This window comes from Moschus berezovskii, chromosome 1, assembly GCF_049115385.1.
Source record: "Moschus berezovskii isolate FMDL1 chromosome 1, NW_MosBer_1.0, whole genome shotgun sequence".
Taxonomy (NCBI): Eukaryota; Metazoa; Chordata; class Mammalia; order Artiodactyla; family Moschidae; genus Moschus; species Moschus berezovskii.
In genome coordinates this window covers 156,224,919-156,248,821 of record NC_142460.1, presented here as the reverse complement: position 1 = coordinate 156,248,821, position 23,903 = coordinate 156,224,919, and the positions used below count along the sequence as shown (strand labels likewise).

At 40.4% G+C, this 23,903-nt stretch overlaps 1 protein-coding gene across 1 annotated transcript in view; it reads right to left on the bottom strand.

Annotated features, from left to right (window-relative positions):
- STAG1 (STAG1 cohesin complex component) overlaps positions 1-23,903 on the bottom strand; it is a 503,309-nt gene that overhangs the window by 240,527 nt on the left and 238,879 nt on the right. The gene's annotated exons all lie outside the window — the stretch shown is intronic.

The following is a 23,903-nucleotide window of genomic DNA, read 5'->3' as shown; positions in this document are numbered from 1 at the left end:
TTAAAGTCTCCCACTATTATTGTGTTATTCTTAATTTCCCCTTTCATACTTGTTAGTAATAGTCTTACATATTGCAGTGCTCCTATGTTGGGTGCATAAATATTTATAACTGTTATATCTTCTTCTTGGATTGATCCTTTGATCATTATGTAGTTTCCTTCTTTGTCTCTTTTCACAGCCTTTGTTTTAAAATCTATTTCATCTGATATGAGTATTGCTACTCCTGCTTTCTTTTGGTCTCTATTTGCGTGGAATATCTTTTTCCAGCTCTTCACTTTCAGTCTGTATGTGTCCCTCAATTTGAGGCGGGTCTCTTGTAGACAACATATATGGGGGTCTTGTTTTTGTATCCATTCAGCCAGCCTTTGTCTTTTGGTTGGGGCATTCAACCCATTTACGTTTAAGGTGATTATTGATAAGTATGATCCCGTTGCCATTTTCTTTATTGTTTTGGGTTCGAGTTTATATACCCTTTCTGTGTTTAAAGTCTAAAGAAGATCCTTCAGTATTTGCTGGAGAGCTGGTTTGGTGATGCTGAATTCTCTCAGCTTTTGCTTGTCTGTAAAGCTTTTGATTTCTCCTTCATATTTGAATGAGATCCTTGCTGGGTACAGTAATCTGGGCTGTAGGTTATTTTCTTTCATCACTTTAAGTATGTCTTGCCATTCCCTCCTGGCCTGAAGAGTTTCTGCTGAAAAATCAGCTGTTATCCTTATGGGGATCCCCTTGTGTGTTATTTGTTGTTTTTCCCTTGCTGCTTTTAATATTTGTTCTTTGTGTTTGATGTTTGTTAATTTGATTAATATGTGCCTTGGGGTATTTCGCCTTGGGTTTATCCTGTTAGGAACTCTCTGTGTTTCTTGGACTTGGGTGATTATTTCCTTCCCCATTTTAGGGAAATTTTCAACTATTATCTCCTCAAGTATTCTCTCATGGTCTTTCTTTTCGTCTTCTTCTTCTGGGACTCCTATGATTTGAATGTTGCAATGGCAAGCCACTCCAGTACTATTGCCTAGAAAATCCCATGGATGGAGGAGCCTGGTAGGCTACAATCCTTGGGGTCGCTAAGGGTCGGACACAACTGAGCGACTTCACTTTCACTTTTCACTTTCACACATTGGAGAAGGAAATGGCAGCCCACTCCAGTGTTCTTGCCTGGAGAATCCCAGGGATGGAGGAGCCTGGTGGGCTTCCGTCTATGGGGTCACACAGAGTCGGACACGACAGAAGTGACTTAGCAGCAGTAGCAGCATATGTCTCTAATATTGTCCTCATTTTTTAAAATTCTTTTTCTGTCTCTGTTTCATTTATTTCTACAATTCTATCTTCTAGCTCGCTTATCCTGTCTTCTGCCTCCGTTATTCTACTGTTTGTGTCCTCGAGAGTGTTTCTGATCTCATCTATTGTATTATTCATTGTATATTGACTCTTTTTTATTTCCTCTAATTCCTTATTGAACATTTCTTCCATCTTCTCAATCCTTTTCTCCAGTTTATTTTTCTGTAACTCCATTTTGCTTTCCAGATTTTGAATCATTTTCACAATTAAAATTTGAAATTCTTTATCGGGCAGGTTCCCTATATCTTCCTCTTTTGTTTGTGTTGGTGGGCATTTATCCTGTTCCTTTACTTGTTGGGTATTTCTCTGCCTCTTCATCTTGCTTATATTGCTGTGTTCGGGGTGGCCTTTCTGTCTTCTGACAGTCTGTGGAGTTCTCCTTATTATGTAGTTACCTCATTGTGTGTGGGGTTGGACGGGTGACTTGCAAGGTTCCCTGGTTAGGGAAGCTTGAGTTGATGTTCTGGTGGGTGGAGCTGGGTTTCTTCTCTCTGGAGTGCAATGAAGGTCCAGTAAGGAGTTTGAGATGTCAGTGGGTTTGGGGTGGCTTTGAGCAGCCTGTATATTGAAGCTCAGTGCTATTCTCCTGTGTTGCTGGATAGCTTGCGTAGTATGTCTTTCACTGAAACTTGATGACCCTTGGGTGGGGCCTAGTTTCAGTGTATGTATGGAGGCATTTGATGAGTACCTATCAATTAACGTTCTCTGGAACAGGAGATCTCTGGTGTTCTCAGGATTTGGCCTTAAGCCTCTGCCTCTGGTTTTCAGTCTTATTCTTGCGGGAGGCTCAAGGCTTCTCCCTCTGTTACTTCCAAGGCAGTTCCTTCTGTTGAAAAAGCTCTACTGTTTTCTGGTCTCCTCAGTGTCTAATTCCCATCCTGACACCAGGATGCGGTGGTGGACACTTCCCCCTCCCACCCCCCGCCGGCTCTCCTATTCAGTCCTGCTATGGGGAGGGAGGAACAGCTAACAAATATCCCTGGTGTCTGTGGTAAGTGCTCACGGTGTCTCAGCTACACTGGGAATGCTCCCACTCGAGGCGTGTGTGCTTTCCCTGTTTATGCTGCTTAGGCTTTAGTTTGCTCTGCTGCGAGCTGTCCGTGGCTGGCGCTGGGTTGCATGCACTTCCCAGGTCTGAGCGGCTCAGGTTCAGGTCCTCGGGTACTCGACAAAGGAGCAGACTTGGCTGGGCCTGCATTTTGTGCCTTCCCCGGTCCTAGCAGCTCAGGTGACCAGGCGTTTGGCGAGCGCGGTCGCTGGGACTTATCGCCTTCCCGGTCCCTGCCACTCAGTTTTCTGGGAGTACAACCAGCGCACTTTCTCAGGCAGATATCGACCAGCCCGAACCCAAGAAGTCCTGGCCAGCAAGGAAGCCTACCTGCAGCTTGGCACGGGACGGCGGCTGCCCCCGCCCAGGTGCAGGGTGCCCTCCCCGTCGGTGTCGGTGGGGGCTGGGAGATGGGCCGCCCGCTGCCTGCTCGCTCTGCTCAGTGCCAGGTTCTGTGGGCGGGGCTGGCTTGGGGCTTTTTCACAGGCTTTTTCCAGCCCTCTCGCCCTTCAGCTGCAACCTCTGCTCTGGTATCTTAAGTTCAAGCCCTCAGTTTGCCCTGGAGCGTTCAAGCCGCGTTCTCCCTCAAAGCACAGCCACCAGTTCTCCCTCTAAGCGCCGCCTCCGGTTCTCCCTCTAACTCCGCCGGTTCTCCCTCTAAGCGCCGCTGCTGGCGCCTCCCTGCGCAGCCCCCGCTTGCTAGTGAGGGGCGCGGGCATCTGCGCTGCTTCTCCGCTGAGAGTTTCCTCTGGGCACTTAGTCTGTGAGTTTTAATTATTTATGTCTTTTGTCTCCCAGTTATGCGGCCCTCTGAGGTTCCACTCGCCAGTGTTTCCAGGTGTTTGGAAACTTCTCTTTTTTTTTTAAGCCTCCCTTCCCGGGACGGAGCTCCGTCCCTCCCTCTTTTGTCTCTCTTTTTATCTTTTTATCTATTTCCTACCTCCTTTCTCGTCGATTATGGGCTGCTTTTCTGAGTGCCTGATGTCCTCTGCCGGTATTCAGAAGTTTTTTTGTGGGATTTACTCAGCGTTCAAATGTTCTTTTGTTGATTTTGTGGGAGAGAAAGTGGCCGCCCCATCCTATTCCTCCGCCATCTTCCCGTGCTCCCCAAGGCTATGGTTTTAACCATGGTCATGTATGGATGTGAGAGTTGGACTGTGAAGAAAGCTGAGCGCCGAAGAATTGATGCTTCTGAACTCTGGTGTTGAAGACTCTTGAGATTCCCGTGGACTACAAGGAGATCCAATCAGTCCATTCTAAAGGAGATCAATCCTGGGTGTTCACTGGAAGGACTGATGCTAAAGCTGAAACTCCAATACTTTGGCCACCTCATGCGAAGAGTTGACTCACTGGAAAAGACTCTGATGCTGGGCGGGATTGGGGGCGGGAGGAGAAGGGGACGGCAGAGAACAAGATGGCTGGATGGTATCACCAACTCGATGGACATTATTTTGAGTGAAAACCGGGAGTTGATGATGGACAGGGAGGTCTGGTGTGCTGTGATTCATGCGGTCGCAGAGTCAGACACGACTGAGCAACTGAACTGAACTGAGAGAATAGTTAACACCTATCCTTCTGAAATGATTCTTTAAAAATAACTGCAGAGGAAGAAATATGCTGAAACCATTCTATGAGGCCATGATCACCCTGATACTAAACATTACAAAGATATCACACACAGAAAAAAGAAAACCACATGCCAGTATCAGTGATGAATGTAGACACAAAAATCATCAACAAAATGCTAGCAATCCAAATTGAACAAATGCCACATTAAAAGGATCATACACTAATGATCAACTGGAATTTTACTTTAGGAATGCAAAGATTTTTCAGTATCTCCAGAAATCAATAAATGGGATACACCACATCAACAAACTGAATAAAAAGCACATGATTATCTCAATAGATTCATAAAAAGCTTCTGACAAACTTCAACACCTACTTATAATTTAAAAAAAAAGTCTCTGCTCAAAATGGGCACAGAGGGATCATATATCAATATAATAAATACCTTCTATGATAAACCGACAGCTAACATCATACTCAATGGTGAAAATCTGAAAGCATTTCATATAAGATCAGAAATGCGAAAGGATGTCCACTTTTCCCACTTTATTTCAGAATAGTTTTGGCAGTCCTAGCCAGGGCAATCAGAGAAGAAAAAAAATAAACAAACAGAATCCAGATTGCAAAAGAAGTCTTAAAACTCTAACTGTCTGAACTTCCCTGGTGGTTCAGTGGTTAAAAATTCATGTGCCAAGGCAGGGAAGAAGGGTTTGATCTCTGGTTCGAGGACAACCGGTGCCATGCGACAACTAAGCCCATGCGCCACAAGTCCTGGGCCCAAGTAGCACAACTACTGAAGCCTGCATGCTCTAGAACCTGTGCTCCACAACTAGAGAAGCCACCACAATGAAAAGCCCGTGCACCACAACTGGAAGAGCACCTGCTCATCCCAACTAGAGAAAGCCTGTGGGAAGCAGTGAAGATCCAATGCAGCCAAAAATAAATAAATGAGTAAACAAATTTAAAAAAAGTTTGCAAATGAAATGATATTTAGTATACAGAGAAAATTCTAAAGATGCTACCAGAAATCTACTAGAGTTCATCAGTGAATTTGGTAAAGCTGTAGCATGCAAAATCAATACACAGAAATTTGTTCCATTTCCACATGCTAACAACAAAAGATAAATTAAAGAAACAATCCCAGACTACTCTGTTGGTCCAGTGGTTGGGAGTCTATGGGCCGATGCAGGGGACACGGGTTCAATCTCTGGTCCAGGAAGACTCGACATACTGAGGGGCAACTAAGTTCGTGCACCACGACAACTGAGTCTAGGCTCTTGATTCTGCAAGGTACAACTACTATGACTGTACAAAGGGACGACTGAAGCCCGTCCACTCTAGGGCCTGTGTGCCACAACTCCTGAACCTTTGCACTGAAGCCACAGAAGCCTATGCACCTAGAATCAATGCTCTGCAACAAGAAGTCGCCGCAATGGGAAGGCTGTACACTACAACAAAGAATAGCCTCCACTCATTGGAACTAGAGAAAACCCCCACATTTCAGCGAACACCCAGCACAGTCAAAAATAAATATGATTTTCAATAAAGAAATAAAATTTGATTTCAAAAAATTTTAAATAATAAACAATACCATTTATCATCACATCAAAAAGAATAAAATATCTAGAAAAAACTCCCTTAAGGAAACAAAAGTCCTGTACACAGAAACATGTAAGACACTGAAGATAGAAATTAAAAACGACAGAAACACATGGAAAAGATATACAATATTCTTGGACTGGAAGACTCAATATTGTCAAAATGACCGAAGCCAATCGATATATTTAATGTAATTCCTGTCAAATTACCAATGGCATTTTTCACAGAACTATTAATATAACAAGAAAAAAAAATCTTAAATTTGCATGAAGACACAAAAGATCCTGAAGCCAAATCAATCTTGAAAAACAAAACAGACCTGGAGGAATCAGGCTCCCTACCTCAAGGCTACACTATAAAGCTAAAGTCAATATCGAAACAGTATGGCATGGGCACAAACATACAAATATAAATCAATGGAACAGGACAGAAAGGCTAAACTCATCCACCTATAGTCACGCAATCTGACAAAGCAGATAAGAACACACAAAGGACCGAAGACAGTCTCTTCAATAAGTGGAGCTGGGAAAATTGTAAAGCTACATGTAAAAGAATAAAATTAGAACGTTCTCTAATACCATATACAAAATCAAACCAGACTAGAGATCTAATGTAAGACCAAATAGTATAAAACTACTAGAAGAAAACATAAGCAGAACACTCTTTGACATAAATCACAGCAGGATCTTCTCCAACCCATTTTCTAAAGTAATGGAAAACAAATAAACAAACAAGTGCGACCTAATTAAACTCAAAAGCTTTTGCACAGCAAAGGAAACCATAAACAGAACAGAAAGTCAAACCACAGAATGGGAGAGAATATTTGCACAGGATTCAACTAACAACGGAGTAGTCTCCAAAATTCACAAAACAGTTCATGCGGCTCAGTATTTAAAAAAAAAAAAAGGAACCCAATCAAAAAATGGGCAGAAGACCCAAACAGGCATTTCTTTCTCCAAAAAAGACACATCACCAACAGGCACATGAAGCGATGCTCAACATTTTTACTTATTAGAAAAATGCAAATAAAAACTACAGTGGGAAGTCACCTCACACCAGTGAGAATTGCCATCCTTAAAACCCTACAGTGAATGTTGGAGAAGGTGTGGAAAAAATGGAACCCTCCTACAGCATTGGTGGGAAGGTAAATTGGTACAGTCATTATGCAGAACTGTATGGCGGTTCCTTAAGAAACTAAAGACTACCATATGATTGTTAAGACCTACCTTAAGACCTGGTTCCTTAAGACCTACCATATGATCCAGAAATTCCAATCCTGGGCATGTATCTGCAGAAAAACATGGTTTGAAAGGATACTGGCATACCAACATTCATAGCAGTGCTGTTAACAATAGCCAAGACATAAAACAACCTAAATGCCCACTGACAGATAAAGAGATAAAGAAGATGTGGTACCAAAACACAAATTATTCAGTCATTAAAAAGAATGAAATAATACCATTTGCCACAACATGGACAGATGTGGACATTATCAGATAAGTGAAGTCAGAAAGAGAAAGACAAGTATCAAATAATATTGTATGTTGAATCTAAAAAAATAGGATACAAATGAACTATCTAAAAAACAGAAACAGACTCACAGACTTAAAAGAATGACCTTCTGGTTCCCAGCAGGGAAGGGTGGGAGAGGGACAGAAATGGGAGTTTGGGACTCAGATGTACACACCGCTATATTTAAAACAGATAACAAAGACCTACTGCATAACACAGGGAACACTGTTCAATATTCTGTAAAAATCTAAATGGGAAAGAACTTGAAAAAGTATGGGCTTCCCTGGGGGTTCAGAAGTAAAATATCTGCCTGCAATGTGGGAGACCTGGGTTCAAGCCCTGGATCACGAAGATCCCCTGGAGAAGGAAATGGCAGCCCACTGCAGTATTCTTGCCTGGAAAATGCCATGGACAGAGGAGCCTGGTGGGCTACATGGAGTTGCAAAGAGTCGGACATGATTGAGCAGCTAACACATACATTCATTGAGAAAGTATAGATACATGAACAATATACATAACCTATATGGTATACCTGAAACTAATACAACATTCTTAACAATTATGCTCTAATATAAAATAAAAATTGCAAGAAAACTTAAGAGGACTGAAATCATATTAAGCATACTTCGTGACCACAATGGTATAAAGTAGAAATCAGTTACATGTAAAAAACTGGAAATTTTACCATTTGCAGAGATTAAACCACATATGATATTAAATAAATAATGCATCAAAGAAATTTAAAGAAGTAAAAAATACCTTGAGGCAAGTGAAAATAGATATGCAACATGTCAAAATTTATGAGATACAGCAAAAGCAGTTTTAGGTGGGAAGTTTACTGAGATAAATGCTTACCTCAAGAAACAAGAAACCAATCTAACTTTATACCTAAATGAATTAGAAAGAGTAGAAAGAAATGAAGCCAAAAGTTAGTAGATGGAAGGAAATAATAAAGATTGGGACAGTAATGAGACAGAGACTAAAAGGAGAGTAAGGAAGATTAATGAAACGAAGAGGTGAATCTTTGAAAAATGAAACTGAGAAGTGTTTTGGCTAGACTCACCAAAAGGGGAAAAAAAGAGGATTCAAAAAAAGATATGAAAGAGGTGTTCTATCTGATTTTACAGAAACACCAAGGATCATAAGAAACTACTATAACCAAAGACATGCCAACAAACTGGACAACCTAGAAGAAATGGATAAATTACCTAGAAACAACCTATCTAAATAGTCAATCAAGTCAAAATAGAATATCTGAATAGATTACTAAAGAGATACAAGTAATCAAAGCTCTCCCAACAAACAAAATCCAAAACCTAATGCTTCATTGGTGAATTCTATCAACTATTCAAAGAAGTATTAATTCCAAACATTCTGAAACTCTTCCAAAAACCAGAATTGGGGGCAGGGGGAAGGGAACTCTTTCAAACACATTTCACAAGACCAGCATTATCCTCATACTAAAATCGGACAAAGATGACACAAAGAAAAAATTGCAGACCAATATCCCTGATGAACACAGATGTAAAACTCATCGAACAACAAGGCAAATCAAAGACCCTGCATGCTGCAATTAAGACCTGGCACAGCTAAATAAATAAATGAATAAATAAACAAATAAATACAAAATTAAACATCCATAAATGATAAATATTCTCAACTTAGCAGTTATAAAGGGAACTTATTGCAACACAGTATAGGCCATATATGACAAGCCTATGGGATTCCCAGGTGGCACTAGTTGGTAAACAATCTGCCTGCCAATACAGGAGATATAAGAGAGGCAGGTTCCATCCCTGGGTGGGTAAGATCCTCTGGGGTAGGACACGGCAACCCACTCCAGTATCCTTGTCTAGAGAATCCCCATGGAAAGAGGAGCCTGGCAGGCTACAGTCCACATTGTCGCACATAGTTGGAATATGACTGAAGCAACTTAGCATGCACGAATGCGTGACAAGCCTACAGCTACCATTATACTTCATTGTGCACAGCTGAAGCCTTTTCACTAAGATCAATCGGAACAAGACAACAAGGCTCACTATTGTCATTTTTATTTAACATAGTACTGAAAATCCTAGTCAGAACAATTAATCAAAAATGAACACATAAATAAAAGGCATCCAAATTGAAAACGGAGAAGTAGCACTATCACTATTTGCAAATGACATGATCTTATGCATAGAGAAAACCCTAAAGATTCTAACAAAAACGTGTACTACTAAACGAACTTAAAAAAATTGTTAAACTAAGGACAGGAACTAAAAGAGACAATAAACATAAAGTACTTAGCACAGTATCTGCAGGATATAAGATGTTCAGTTACTATTATACTCTCTTACTTTAAGCATTCATTTTTGAATAGATTATTCTGCAATTTCGGAGGCAAGCTAAGAGCCCTGATTTCTTACCTGACTTCTACTGGACTCCAGATTCCTACTTGTGCATGTTGCAGGTTAATGCTCTTTGGAGAATGAGATCATTCACCTCTTTTATTCCAGAATCGTGGAAAGTCATCCCAGCAACTTTCCCATCATCCAGACCTTTAGCTTCCACGTCCAGAGTGGAGCTGATCAAATACAACAGCAATAAACACCTGTGCCCCAAAAGCCTAGAACCTGTCACACGGAAAAACTATGGCCATAAAGAATTCATTCTTCAAGAAGTCAAGCAGGAACCAGCAAACTGTCTTATTCTTATATGTATGAATTCATGGCTTAAGGAACATCTCATCTTATCTTCTTCAATCTTTTCAATTCTATCTCTCCACTAGTTTATGATACCAGACAGACAGGAACATTAGCCTTCTCTGTATCTTTCCAACAAGATAAGCAGTTAGAAATGAAGAATGAAAAACAATCTATCTAAAAATAACAAAATATTTGTAGCTTTTATGACATAGTAACATTACAGCTCACTCAAAATTAAACCAGGGAGTTGGGATTTCATGGGTGTAGGACACTAACATTGCCTGGGAGTACTTAACAGCCTTCCAATCAGTAAATGTTTTCTAAGTAACTGGTCTGTGTATTTAAAAACTTTTAAGACTGTTTTTTTGCAGAGTGGATTCAGTTCAGTTCAGTCACTCAGTCGTGTCTGACTCTTTGCGACCCCATGAATCACAGCACGCCAGGCCTCCCTGTCCATCACCAACTCCCGGAGATCACTCAAACTCATGTCCATCGAGTCGGTGATGCCATCTCATTCTCTGTCGTCCCCTTCTCCTCCCGCCCCCAATCCCTCCCAGCATCAGACTATTTTCCAGTGAGTCAACTCTTTGCATGAGGTGGCCAAAGTATTGGAGTTTCAGCTTTAGCATCAGTCCTTCCAATGAACACCCAGGATTGATCTCCCCTAGAATGGACTGGTTGGATCTCCTTGCAGTCCAAGGGACTCTCAAGAGTCTTCTCCAGGTTCAAAAGCATCAATTCTTCGGCGATCAGCTTTCTTCACAGTCCCAACTCTCACATCCATACATGACCAAGGGAAAAACCATAGCCTTGACTAGACGGACTTTGGTTGACAAAGTAATGTCTCTGCTTTTTATTATACTATCTAGGTTGGTCATAACTTTCCTTCCAAGGAGTAAGCGTCTTTTAATTTCATGGCTGCAATCAGCATGCGCAGTGATTTTGGAGCCCCAAAAAATAAAGTCTGACACCGTTTCCACTGTTTTTCCATATATTTCCCATGAAGTGATGGGACCAGAGTGGATTACAGAGTCCAGATAAGTAAAATCTAATCTGATGAGGGACCAGAGAATCCAAGTATGTAACAGGATGGTTTGGTTGTCTTTTATTTTTTGTCTCATTTTATGTTACCTAATATGCAGCAGACTATAAATCAAACTAAAATGGAGAAAGAACTGTGGTAGTCCAGTGGTTAAGAATCTGCCTGCGAATGCAGGGGACACAGGTTTCATCCCTGGTCATGGACGATTCCACTGTCTCAGGGCAACTAAGCCTGTGCGCTGCAACTACTGAGCACACACTCTAGGGCTGGAGAACTACTGAAGCCTGTGCTCCACAACAAGAGAAGCCACTGTAAGGAGAAGCCCACACACTGCAAATAGAAAGTAGCCCCCACTCCACACAACCAGAGAAAGCCTGTTCACAGAAACAAAGAACCAGTGCAGCCAAAAATAAATTAATTAAATAAAATGAAAAAAATTGAAGATAAACATGGTTAAATTTACTAGAGAAAATCTGAGTCAAAAGAGGAGAAATAATGCTGAGGCTACTAAAACTGAGGAGTCACTAAAGGAACATTTGCATACCAAAAATGTAGAATGTAACAGAAACCTAGGATTCCAATGACCATATGCAAAGGTCTTTTTCAAGATTTAAAAGTGAGTGGGGAAAAGGTAGAGAGAGAGAGATATTTTAATTTCCTATTAATAAGCATTTCAAGCTTAATTATAAAAATCTTAGGATGTATTTGGTCTAATATATGAAAATATGGAAAAATTAACTCACAAGTTATTATAAATAAATATGTAGTTTCAGAAACATAAATCTTTTTAAATTGCATAAAAATAAAACTTGCTGTGATGTCTCCAGTGACACTCTGTCTCTAGATGGCAGCCTGTACTTCGCAACATTCTTTGTTAAGGGGAAAAAAAGTTAATATACTTCTTCCTCTGTAAATATAGAAGGGGAACAACAAAATAAATGCTCAAAAAGTAAAATCAAACATTGGCATATTATATGATGAGTACCAAGTCTTTCAAAACTGAATACAGTATATTTCATCAATATCAAGAACAGATAATTTTACTAAAATATTAGAATTTGAAATTTTGGAGCTTGTTTGAGCCATGCTAGTACAGCACAGGGCCAAAGCAATGTCCCACAGCTAAATATTTCAAACTATTTTCACCAAATCTTCAACAATATTATAATATCTTCATCTTCAGTGCTAGTGCTGTTCATACAGACAAGAATTAGAATAAAGAAAAGTGAGGAAAATAAACATGTTTAAACTGCCTGTCTGCCACCTGAGGCTCTATTAGTATTGCTAACGTAATTCGAGACAGACAGGCTTTCTTAATCCGTAGCACATGGATTCTTAAGTATCTATGAACCTTTAGAAACTATATGAAAATTTGGCTCTATGTACTTCTGTAGAGAAAAGTCCAAACTTTTCAGGACATTATTACAGGAATTTGAGAAATCAAAAAAAGTAAAAACTATCCATTGCAGAAAAAATACTAAAGATTTTTCTTCTTTGAAAAATAAACAGAGAAATAAAACTGTGACAGTAAAGAATAGCTCTAGAGAAGATTCACCCTGCATAATATGGTACAGAAAAGCAAAGACTGGAGTTTAAAATGGAGAGAAAAAAAGGCTGAACTCTTTCCCATCCTAATAAATCAAGCCATGAGTGAAATGGTACTGTTTAAAGAGAACCCCTATCATCTCTAAATGGAAAAGGAAAAAGCACAAGGGAATTTGCACATTAGATTAATCCATAAAAAGTGAAAATGTTATTTACCAACTATCCAATTTACAGAAAACACTACATATTTCACTCCAACTACATAATATAATTTAAGATTTAAATATTTGAGATTATGTAGGATTATCTGGCAGTTTCTTACCAAACTTCATGTAAATAACCAAGTCCTGTTTGTTTAGCCTATGTTTCAAAGCTTTATCAATAGAAGGTCCTAAATACTCTCAAGCATAGTTTTGTAAAATCGCTCTCATAAAATTTTTATGAGCCATTAAAACTTTCTCAACTTATCTCAACTATCTAAAAGGCCTTTTTTCTATTTTATCAAACTTAGGTATGTGATCAAAGAGAAAAAGAACTAACTGGTTTTAATAAGAGTCTCAAAAAGTTTTTCTTAAAGTGAATTCCCCAGTATTTTCTTAAAATATACATTTTATTTCAGAATAGTTTAGGCTGACAGAAAAGTTATGAACACAGTACACAGGTTGTCATATAAACCACAACCAGTTTCTCCTACTGTTAGAATGTGACATTAGTATCGCATACCTGAAACAACAAGCCAATATTGATAACATTACTATTTTCTGACTGACATTATTTTATTGAGAAATAATTAACATATATCACTGCATGTAAGTTTAACACATATAGCATGATGATTTGACATATATACACATTGAAATGATTACAATAGGTTCAGTTAACATCCATCATCTCATATTGTTACAATAAAAAGAAAAAACTCCTTGCGATGAGAACACTTAGGATTTCTGCTGAGCTTTCTTATTGGAGAATACAATTAAAAACCAAGATTTGGTCTACATGTGTCCATTGGGACTGGCTCACTATTAGTAGAATGTCATTTCCCCTAAACCCTCTCCACTGAAGTAACAAGGAAACACTTACGTGGGGCTTCCCTAGTGGCTCAGTCCCTAAAGAATCTGTCTGAAATGCAGGAAATGGCCTGCAGCACAGGAGACCTGGGTTCTGGAAGACCCCCTGCAGAAGGAAACAGCAACCCAACACACTTCAGCATTCTTGCCTAGGAAAGCCCATGGACATAGGAGCCTGGTGGGCTACAGTCCCTGCCTGCATGCTTATTCGTATCTGACTCTTTGTGACCTGTTGGAATTAGCCTGTCAGGCTCCCCTGCCCATGGGGTTTTCCAGGCAAGAATATTGGAGTGCGCTACCACTTCCTTCTCCAAGGGATCTTCCCGACCCAGGGATCGAACCTGCGTACCCTGTGTCTCCAGCATTGCAGGCAGATTCTTTACCGACTGTGCCATCGGGGAAGCTCAGTGCACAGGGTTACAAAAGCCAGATACAGCTTAGTGACTAAACCACCACCACCATACAAACATACCAATAAATATTTTCATGTGTAATAACATATATATATATTATGCTATATAAGTTATACTAATACCATCAACAGAATTACCAAATGGATTATTCTAATATCCTCCCCTGGCTTATCTATAATCTCTTCCTTCAAAGGCAAAAAACCCAGTTCCCAACATGAATCATATATTTAGTGAATTTTCCAACCTAAGCACACCTCAGAATTGGTAACTGACACTCCCATGGGAAACAACTTGCTATTTAAAGTACAGTGCTTATATACAGTTCCTTTTTTAAAAAAAACTGAAGTATAGCTGATTTATGGCAGAAAGTGAAGAATAAATAAAAGAGCCTCTTGATGAAAGTGAAAGAGGAGAGTAAAAAAGTTGGTTTAAAGGTCAACATTCAGAAAACTAAGATCACGGCATCTGGTCCCATCACTTCATGGGAAATAGATGAGGAAACAGTGGAAACAATGACTTTATTTTTTTGGGCGCCACAATCACCGCAGATGGTGACTGCAGCCAGGAAATTATAAGACGCTTACTCCTTGGAAGGAAAGCTACGACCAACCTAGACAGCATATTAAAAAGCAGAGACATTACTTTGCCAACAAAGGTCCGTCTAGTCAAGGCTATGGTTTTTCCAGTGGTCATGTGTGGATGTGAGAGTTGGACTATAAAAAAAGCTTAGCACCAAAGAATTAATGCTTCTGAACTGTGGTGCTGGAGAAGACTTTTGAGAATCCCTTGACTGTAAAGAGATACAATCAGTCCATCCTAAAGAAGATGAGTCCTGGGTGTTCATTGGAAGGACTGATGCTAAAGCTGAAACTCCAATACTTTGGCCACCTGATGCGAAGAGCCGACTCATCTGAAAAGACCCTGATGCTGGGAAAGATGGAGGGCAGGAGGAGAGAAAGAGGATGAAATGGTTGGATGGTATCACCGACTCTATGGACATGGGTTTGGGTGTCAGACTCCAGGAGGGTGACGGACAGGGATGCCTGGTGTGCTGAGATTCATGGGGTTGCAAAGAGTCGGACACGACTGAGCGAAGGCACTGAACTGATTTATGATATTGTGTTACTTTTGGGTGTACCTCAACGTGATTTCAGTTACTGAAATGCCCACATTCTTTTCTTTTATATTTTATTCAGTTCAGTTCAGTTCAGTCGCTCAGTCGTGTCCGACTCTCCGCGACCCCATGAATCACAGCACGCCAGGCCTCCCTGTCCATCACCAACTCCCGGAGTTCACTCAAACTCATGTCCACAGAGTCGGTGATGCCATCCAGCCATCTCATTCTCCGTCGTCCCCTTCTCCTCCCGCCCCCAACCTTTCCCAGCATCACAGTCTTTTCCAGTGAGTCAACTCGCCACATGAGGTGGCCAAAGTATTGCAGTTTCAGCTTTAGCATCATATTCTGTCTGTTCAGTCACTCAGTCGTGTCCGACTCTTTGCGACCCCGTGGACTGTAGCCTACCAGGCTTCTCCATCCATGGGATTCTCCAGACAAGAATACTGGAGTGGGTTACCATTTCCTTCTCCAGGGGATCTTCCCGACCCAGGGATCGAACCCAGGTCTCCCGCATTGGAGGCAGACGCGTTAACCTCTGAGCCACCAGGGAAGCATCATATTACAAGATACTAAATATAGTTCTCTGAGCTATATAGTAGATACTTCTTGTTTATCACATACAGTTCCTTTTGTCATTAATTATGAGCGTTCACTCACTTCTTGAGTTATTAAAACACTGTTTTCCCACATCCATTCAGTGAGGCTGAAAGTGAAAGTATTAGTCAGTCATTTCCGACTGTTTGCAACCCCAGGGACTGTAGCCTGCCAGGTTCCTCTGTCCAAGTAATTCTCCAGGCAAGAATAATGGAGCGGGTTGCCATTGTTTTCTCCAGGGGATCTTCCCAACCCAGGGATCAAACCCAGTTCTCCAGCACTACAGGCAGATTCTTTCCCACTGAGCCAACTGGGAAGCCAAACAAAAAGTTTTTTAAAAAGATACATGAAATACCCTGCAGTAAGTTTATTCCATGTATTTTTTTTTAATACAGTTAGATCCTTTATCCTTTTGTAATAGTCTGCATTCATCCTGGGATAACCTGATAGGTATTATTTTTAATTGTCATGCACTGATTTTTATTATTTGTGCTATAAACTTCTAGGGGCTTTGAAAAATGCATAATGCCCACATATCCACCATTACATTATCATAAACCATAGTTTCATCCCCTATTCAACCGTAATTCTTCCCCAAAATTCTGATGCTGATATGTTTACCATCTTTACAGTTTGCCTTTTCCAGAACGCCACATAAACTTAATTAACACATTATGAAGGCTTTTCAAACTGATCTCTTTCACTCAATAATACGCATTAAGATTGCTCTGTTTTTGCATGTCATGGGAACTCAATTCCTATTCATCAAGAAGGATTCATTGTATGGATGCACCGCAGATTATCCACTTCATCTTCTGAAAGACATCTTGGTTGTTTCCAGTTTTAGCAATTATAATTATTATGAAGGGCTTCCCTAGTGGCTTAGCTGGTAAAGAATCCGGATGCCAAAGCAGGAGACACAAGACTCAGGTTTGATACATTCAGGTATTTGTAGGCATATTAAGTTTCAAATCAGTTAGGTAAATACCTAAGAGCATGACTATTGGATTTATAGTAAAGCTGTGTTTGGTTTTATAAGAAACGCTTAGCTGTCTTCCAAAATGACTATGCCACTTTGTATTCCTACCAGTACTGAATTCTTTTTCTTCACATTCTTGGCAATAATTGATTTTATAGGCTTTTCTTGAATTTAGACTTTCTAATGGCTTATAAAGTGAAAGTCACTCAGTCGTGTCTGACTCTTTGTGATCCCAAGGACTGTACCGTTCATGGGATTCTCCAGGCCAGAATACTGGAGTGGGTAGCCTTTTCCTTCTCCAGTGGATCTTCCCAACCCATATATCAAACCGGGCTCTCCTGAATTGCAGGTAGACTCTTTACCAACTGACTTGCCAGGGGAAGAGCTTATATAATGGTATTTTAATTTGCATTGTGCTAATGGCAAATGACATGGAGTGTCTTTTCTCATGCTCATTTACCATCTGTATATTTTATTTGGTGAGATGCCTGTTAAGATCTTTTACCCACTTTTAATACAACTGTTTAATTTGTTATTATTGATTTTTAAGGGGTATCTGTATATTCTGGATACAAATGATTTATCATATACGTGTTTTTCAAATATTTCCTCTATGACACTTGTTTAAAAATAATTTGTTTTTTATCTATTTATTTTATTTTTGACTGAGATGGGTCTTCACTGCTGCGCTGACTTCCCTCTAGTTGTGGTGGACAAGCTTCCCATTGTGGTGGATTCTGTTTTTATGGAACACAGCTCTAGGGATGTGGGCCCAGTAGTTGTGACTTGTGGGCTCTAGAGCACTGGCACAATAGCTGTGATGGCATGTGGGATATTACTGGATCAGGGATTGAACCCATGTTCCCTGCATTGATGAGCAGATTCTTTACCATGAACCAAAAGGGAAGCCCTGTGATTTGCTTTTTGCTTTTCTAACCATTATCTTCTACAGAATGAAAAAAGTCTTTTAGTGTAATCCAACTTGCCAAATTTTTCCTTCCAGGGATTACATTCTTCATGCTGCTGCTGCTACGTCACTTCAGCCGTGTCCGACTCTGTGTGACCCCATAGACAGAAGCCCACAAGGGTCCCCCGTCCCTGGGATTCTCCAGGCAAGAACACCGGAGTGGGTTGCCATTTCCTTCTCCAATGTGTGAAAGTGAAAAGTGAAAGTGAAGTCGCTCAGTCGTGTCCGACCCTTAGCGACCCCACAGACTGCAGCCCACCAGGCTCCTCCATCCATGGGATTTTCCAGGCAAGAGTACTGGAGTGGCTTGCCATTGCGTTCTCCACACATTCTTCATGGTTACATCTAAAAAACTCATCGCTTAACCAAAGTTCATGGAGATGATCTTAAATGCTTCCTTTTACAAGTTTACAGTTTTGTATTTTAGAGGATTGATTTTGGCTATTTTAGTGTAAAGGAGTAAGCTCTGAGTTAAAATTCACTTTTTACATATAAACATCCAGTTGCTCTAGCACCATTTACTGAAAAGATATTTCTCCATTTAACTCTGTTTGCATCTTTATATAAATCAGTTGAATACATTTGGGTGATTTCTGTAATATTTTAAAAGAATAATTAAGAGGTATAAAAATTTGATACCTCATATCCAGGAAGCCAATGGAAACGAAAGGCAAATATATAACAAAATATTTCAGGTTCCATTCTATCCATATTTTAATAATGTTTATCCTGTTCACTTCATATCCAACAGTTTCTCATCAACAATAAACCTGTCAGAATTATCTGTGATTTCAAAAGCACTGTCTCCAATATATTACCTGCATAAGTCTATATTCAAAAGCTCTTTCAAAAACATGAAAATAGTAATGAGTTTAGACTTATAATTAGTCCCAAGAGATTCTAAAGTACATAAAAGTAGAAATTAATTTACAACAAAAGATGCATATATAAAATATGTCCAAACTGTGAAAATTTTTAAAATTTCAGTTATATTTATATATACACACACTTATCATTGTCCAAGGAAAGAATATACTTTTAATTGACATATACAAATTCTGATTATGTGCTATTTTAAATAATATTAGTAATAGGAATCTTTTAAATGCTACCAAAAATGTGTAAAACATTCAAAAAGCATCTGAAATATTACAAAGTTGTAAAAAAAAAAATTACTATGATAAATAACTAAAAGTTGAAACCCAAAATAAGGAAGAAACACCCTTTCTCTGATAACACTTTATGAATTCAGGACTCTAAAGTGAAACGTCAGGAGAAATAATTCTTTCATGAAGTGGGGGCTCAAAGAATTTAACCTCTAGATTCAGGTTAAACTAGCAGTATACCCCCCCTTCAAAGATCACTTCCGTCATTGCAAAGGGACTTGCCAGTAACTTGAAGCCATGATCCACGCTGTTTACAGCCATTGAAGACAAACGGGTCATTTGCCGTGAGAACTTCAAGAAATCCATTAAAAAACAACAATATATGACACCAAAAGATGAGTACCATGGGTCTGAAGGTATCCAATATGCTACTGGGGAACAGCGGAGTGCAACTACTAATAGCCACCAAAAGAATGAAGTGGCTGGGACAAAGCAGAAACAATGCTCAGTTGTGGATGTGTCTGGTGATAGAAGTAAAATTTGACGTTACAAAGACCAGAATTGCATAGGAACCTGGAAACAGGTCCACGAATCAAGGTAAATTCTTTAAGTCATTTTGTCTCTGCCCAAGTAAACAAGCTACAGAGTGAACTGCTAGTATAACAAGGATATACAGAACTACTTGCGGCTGGGGAAAATATCTATCACTCACCCTTAGACCGGAGAAGACAATGGCAAGCCACTCCAGTACTCTTGCCTAAAAAATCCCATGGATGGAGGAGCCTGGTAGGCTGCAGTCCGTGGGGTCACTAAGGGTCGGACACGACTGAGCAACTTCACTTTCACTTTTCACTTTCACACACTGGAGAAGGAAATGGCAACCCACTCCAGTGTTCTTGCCTGGAGAATCCCAGGGACAGGAGAGCCTGGTGGGCTTCCGTCTATGGGGTCACTGAGTCGGACATGACTGAAGTGACTTAGCAGCAGCAGCAGCACCCTTAGACGGGCACTGCCATAAGAACTCTGAGGCTTGACACTAGCAGGGGTGGGGAGAGGCCCAACATCCGGTGCTATACCAGCTCAGGAGGAAGTAGCCAGAGAAGACCTCAATGCTCCTATTCCCAAAGAATTGGGCCTCCTATCTCTTGAGTGGGGAATGTTAGGTACTTAGAATAGGAAGGAGTCCAAAATGGGGGTGACTACAAGATAAAGAAAGGAAAAAGCCTATGAAAATGGACAAAAAAAGACAATCCACGGACGACAGTGAAAACCTTAGGTGAACCAAACACAACTCTTCCTGGCTATCCCAATTTGCATAGGGAAGGCTCAAAGGAGGGGGTAGGCAGAAACAAAACATAAAAAGAGGAAGCATAGAAGACTCTACACATGGACGTCACCAGATGGTCCACATGGAAATTAGAATGATTATATTATTTGCAGCAAAAGATGGAAAAGCTCTATACAGTCAGCAAAAACAAGACCGGGAGCTGACTGTGGCTCAGATCATGAACTCCTTATTGCCAAATTCAGACTTAAATTGAAGAAAGTACTAGGCTATTCAGGTATGACCTAAATCAATCACTAACGATTATACAGTGGAAGTGAGAAATAGACTTAATGGACTAGATCTGATAGACAGAGAGTCTGATGAACTATGGACAGAGGTACATGACATTGTACAGGAGACACAGGGAGCAAGACCATCCCCAAGAAAAAGAAATGCAAAAAAGCAAAACGGTTGTCTGAGGAGGCCTTACAAATAGCTGGGAAAAGAAGAGAAGCAAAAAGCAAAGGAGAAAAGGAAAGATATGCCCATTCGAATGCAGAGTTCCAAAGAATAGCAAAGAGAGATAAGAATGCCTTCCTCAGTGATCAATGCAAAGAAATAGAGGAAAACAATAGAATGGGAAAGACTAGAGACCTCTTCAAGAAAATTAGAGATACCAAGGGAACATTTCATGCAAAGATGGGCTCAGTAAAGGACAGAAATGATATGGACCTAACAGAAGCAGAAGATATTAAGACGTCGCAAGAATACCCAGAAGAACTGTTCAAAAAAGATCTTCACAACCCTGATAATCACAATGATGTGATCGCTTACCTAGAGCCAGACATCCTGGAATGTGAAGTCCAGTTGGCTTTAGGAAGCATTACTACAAACAAAGCTAGTGGAGGTGATGGAATTCCAGTTGAGCTATATCAAATCCTTAAAGATGATGCTGTCAAAGTGCTGCACTCAATATGCCAGCAAATTTGGAAAACTCAGCAGTGGCCACAGGACTGGAAAAGGTCAGTTTTCATTCCAATCCCTAAGAAAGGCCATGCCAAAGAATGCTCAGACTACCACACAATTGCACTCATATCACACACTAGCAAAGTAATGCTCAAAATTCTCCAAGCCAGGCTTCAACAAAACTTGAACTGCAAACTTCCAGATGTTCAAGCTGGTTTTAGAAAAGGCAGAGGAACCAGAGATCAAACTGCCAACATCTTCTGGAGCAGTGAAAAAGCAAGAGAGTTCCAGAAAAATATCTATTTCTGCTTTATAGACTATGCCAAAGCCATTGACTGAGTGGATCACAATAAACTCTGGAAAATTCTGAGAGATGGGAATTATAGACCACCTGACCTGCCTCTTGAGAAACCTGTATGCAGGTCAGGAAACAACAGTTAGAACTGGACATGGAACAACAGACTGGTTCCAAATAGGAAAAGGAGTACGTCAAGGCTGTATGTTGTCACGCTGCTTATTTAACTTATATGCAGAGTAGTACATCATGAGGAATGCTGGGCTGGAAGAAGCACAAGCTGGAATCAAGACTGCCGGAAGAAATATCAATAACCTCAGGTATGCAGATGACACCACCCTTATGGCAGAAAGTAAAGAGGAACTGAAGAACGTCTTGATGGAAGTGAAAGAGGAGAGTGAAAAAGTTGGTTTAAAGCTCAACAGTCAGAAAACAAAGATCATGGCATCCGGTCCCATCACTTCATGGCAAATAGATGGGAAAACCGTGGAAACAGTGGCAGACTTTATTTCTAGGGGCTCCAAAACCACTGCAGATGGTGACTGCAGCCGTGAAACTAAAAGACGCTTACTCCTTGGAAGGAAAGTTATGACCAGACTAGACAGCATATTAAAAAGCAGAGACATTACTTTGCCAACCAAGGTCTGTCTTGTCAAGGCTATGGTTTTTCCAGTGATCATGTATGGATGTGAGAGTTTATAAAGAAAGCTGAGCGCCCAAGAATTGATGCTTTGAACTGTGGTGTTGGAGAAGACTCAAGAGTCCCGTGGACTGCAAGAAGATCCAACCAGTCCATCCTAAGGAAATTAGTACTGAATGTTCACTGGAAGAACTGATGTTGAAGCTGAAACTCCTATACGCTGGCCAACTCATGCGAAGAACTGACTCATTTGAAAATCCCCTGATGCTGGGAAAGATTGAACGGGGGAGAGGAATGGGACAACAGAGGATGAGATGGTTGGATGGCATCACCAATTCAATGGACATGAGTTTGAGTAAACTCTGGGAGTTGGTGATGGACAGGGAGGCCTGGCATGCTGCAGTCCATGGGGTCACAAAGAGTCAGACACAAGTGAGTGACTAAACTGAACATATTTTGTGGAACTTGTAGATGTCACAGCTGGGTTTAGAAAAGGAAGAGGAACCAGAGGCACCTTTGTTGTGAGGATCATAATCAACTGTGGAAACCTCTTAAAGAAATGGGAATACCAGACCATCTTACCTGTCTCCAGAGAAACCTGTATGTGGGTGAGGAAGCAACACGTAGCAGCCTGTATGGAACAACTGATTGGTTCAAGACTGAGAAAGGAGTTTGACACGGCTGTCTGCTGTCACCCTGTTTGTTTAATCTATACACTGAGCACATTGTGAGACACGCTGGACTGGATGAGTTACAAGCTGGAATGAAGATAAGCAGGAGAAACACCAACAACCTCAGATATGCAAATGGTACCACTCTCTAATGGCAGAATGCAAAGAGGCTCATGATGAGGGCAAGGAGGAGAGTGAAACAGCCAACTTAAAAGTATATATTTAAAAAACCAAGGTTGTGGAATCTGACCCATTACTTCATGGTAATAGAGGGGGAAAAGATATAAGGAGCAACAGATTTCCTCTTCTTGGGCTCTAAAATCACTGTGGATCGTGACTGCAGCTATGAAATCTGAAGATGACAGCTTCTTAGCAGCAAAGCTATGACAAACCTCGACAGTGCATTCAGAAGCAGAGACATTACTCTGCCAACAAAGGTTTGTACAGTCAAAGGCTATGGTCTTACCAGTGCTCACATACGGTAGTGAGAGCTGGACTGTAAAGAAGACAGAGTGCTGAAGAATTGATGCCTGGGAACCGTGGTGATGGAGAAGTCTCCTGGGATTCCCGTGGACAGCAAGATTAAACCAGGCAGTCTTAAGTGAAATCAACCCTGAGTATTCACTGGAAAGACTGATGCTGAAGCTGAAACTCTGGTGTTCTGGTTATATGATGTGAACTGCTGACTGACTGGAAAAGACTGAACACAGAAGAGGGCATCAGAGGATGATGTGGATAGATGGCATCATCGATGCACTGGACATGAACTTGGGCAAACTTTGTGAGACAGTGAAGGTCAGAGAGGCCTGGCATGCTGCAGTCCATGGGGTTGCAAAGAGTCGGATGAGAGTGGGTGACAGAAAAACAACAGAAATAGTGAATCTACGAATTTGGGGAGGGCCAAAAAAAACGTTTTTCTAGTGGGGGTTTTTTGTTGTTGTTTGTTTTCTTTGGTACTAAGTAGAAGGAGGTAAATGTGCCTGGAACATTTACCAATGTGGTAATCAAAAACTGGTCTTCTCACAAGGATCCTGAATTCACACAAACCAAACCAGAAAACTTCAAAGTGAACTTAGTGGCAAATGTTCCTAGATTGGTAATAGCGCTGGGCATTTGTCAGGTAAATGATAAATTCTCACTAGTATCTTTATCCTAGACTTAAATTTGAGAGAAAATACGGAGCTTGAAATAAAAGGTTAACTATATATATATCAAAAAGAAGAGTAACAGGAAAAAGGACAAGCACAAAAGAAAAAGACCAAAAAATACATGGAAATATTAGAATTAATAAAACCAGCTCTTTTGCCTCTTTCCTTTTTAACCATTTCTTCCCCAGCTAACCTAAAAAATGTAATTATAGAAATGAGATCATTAAGCAATTGAAACTAATTCCTGACATATTCTTTCTTGAATACACACTATGTCTTTCCTAACATGATAATTCTTGGCCCAGATACAAAGTAGTAAGAATCAACAAT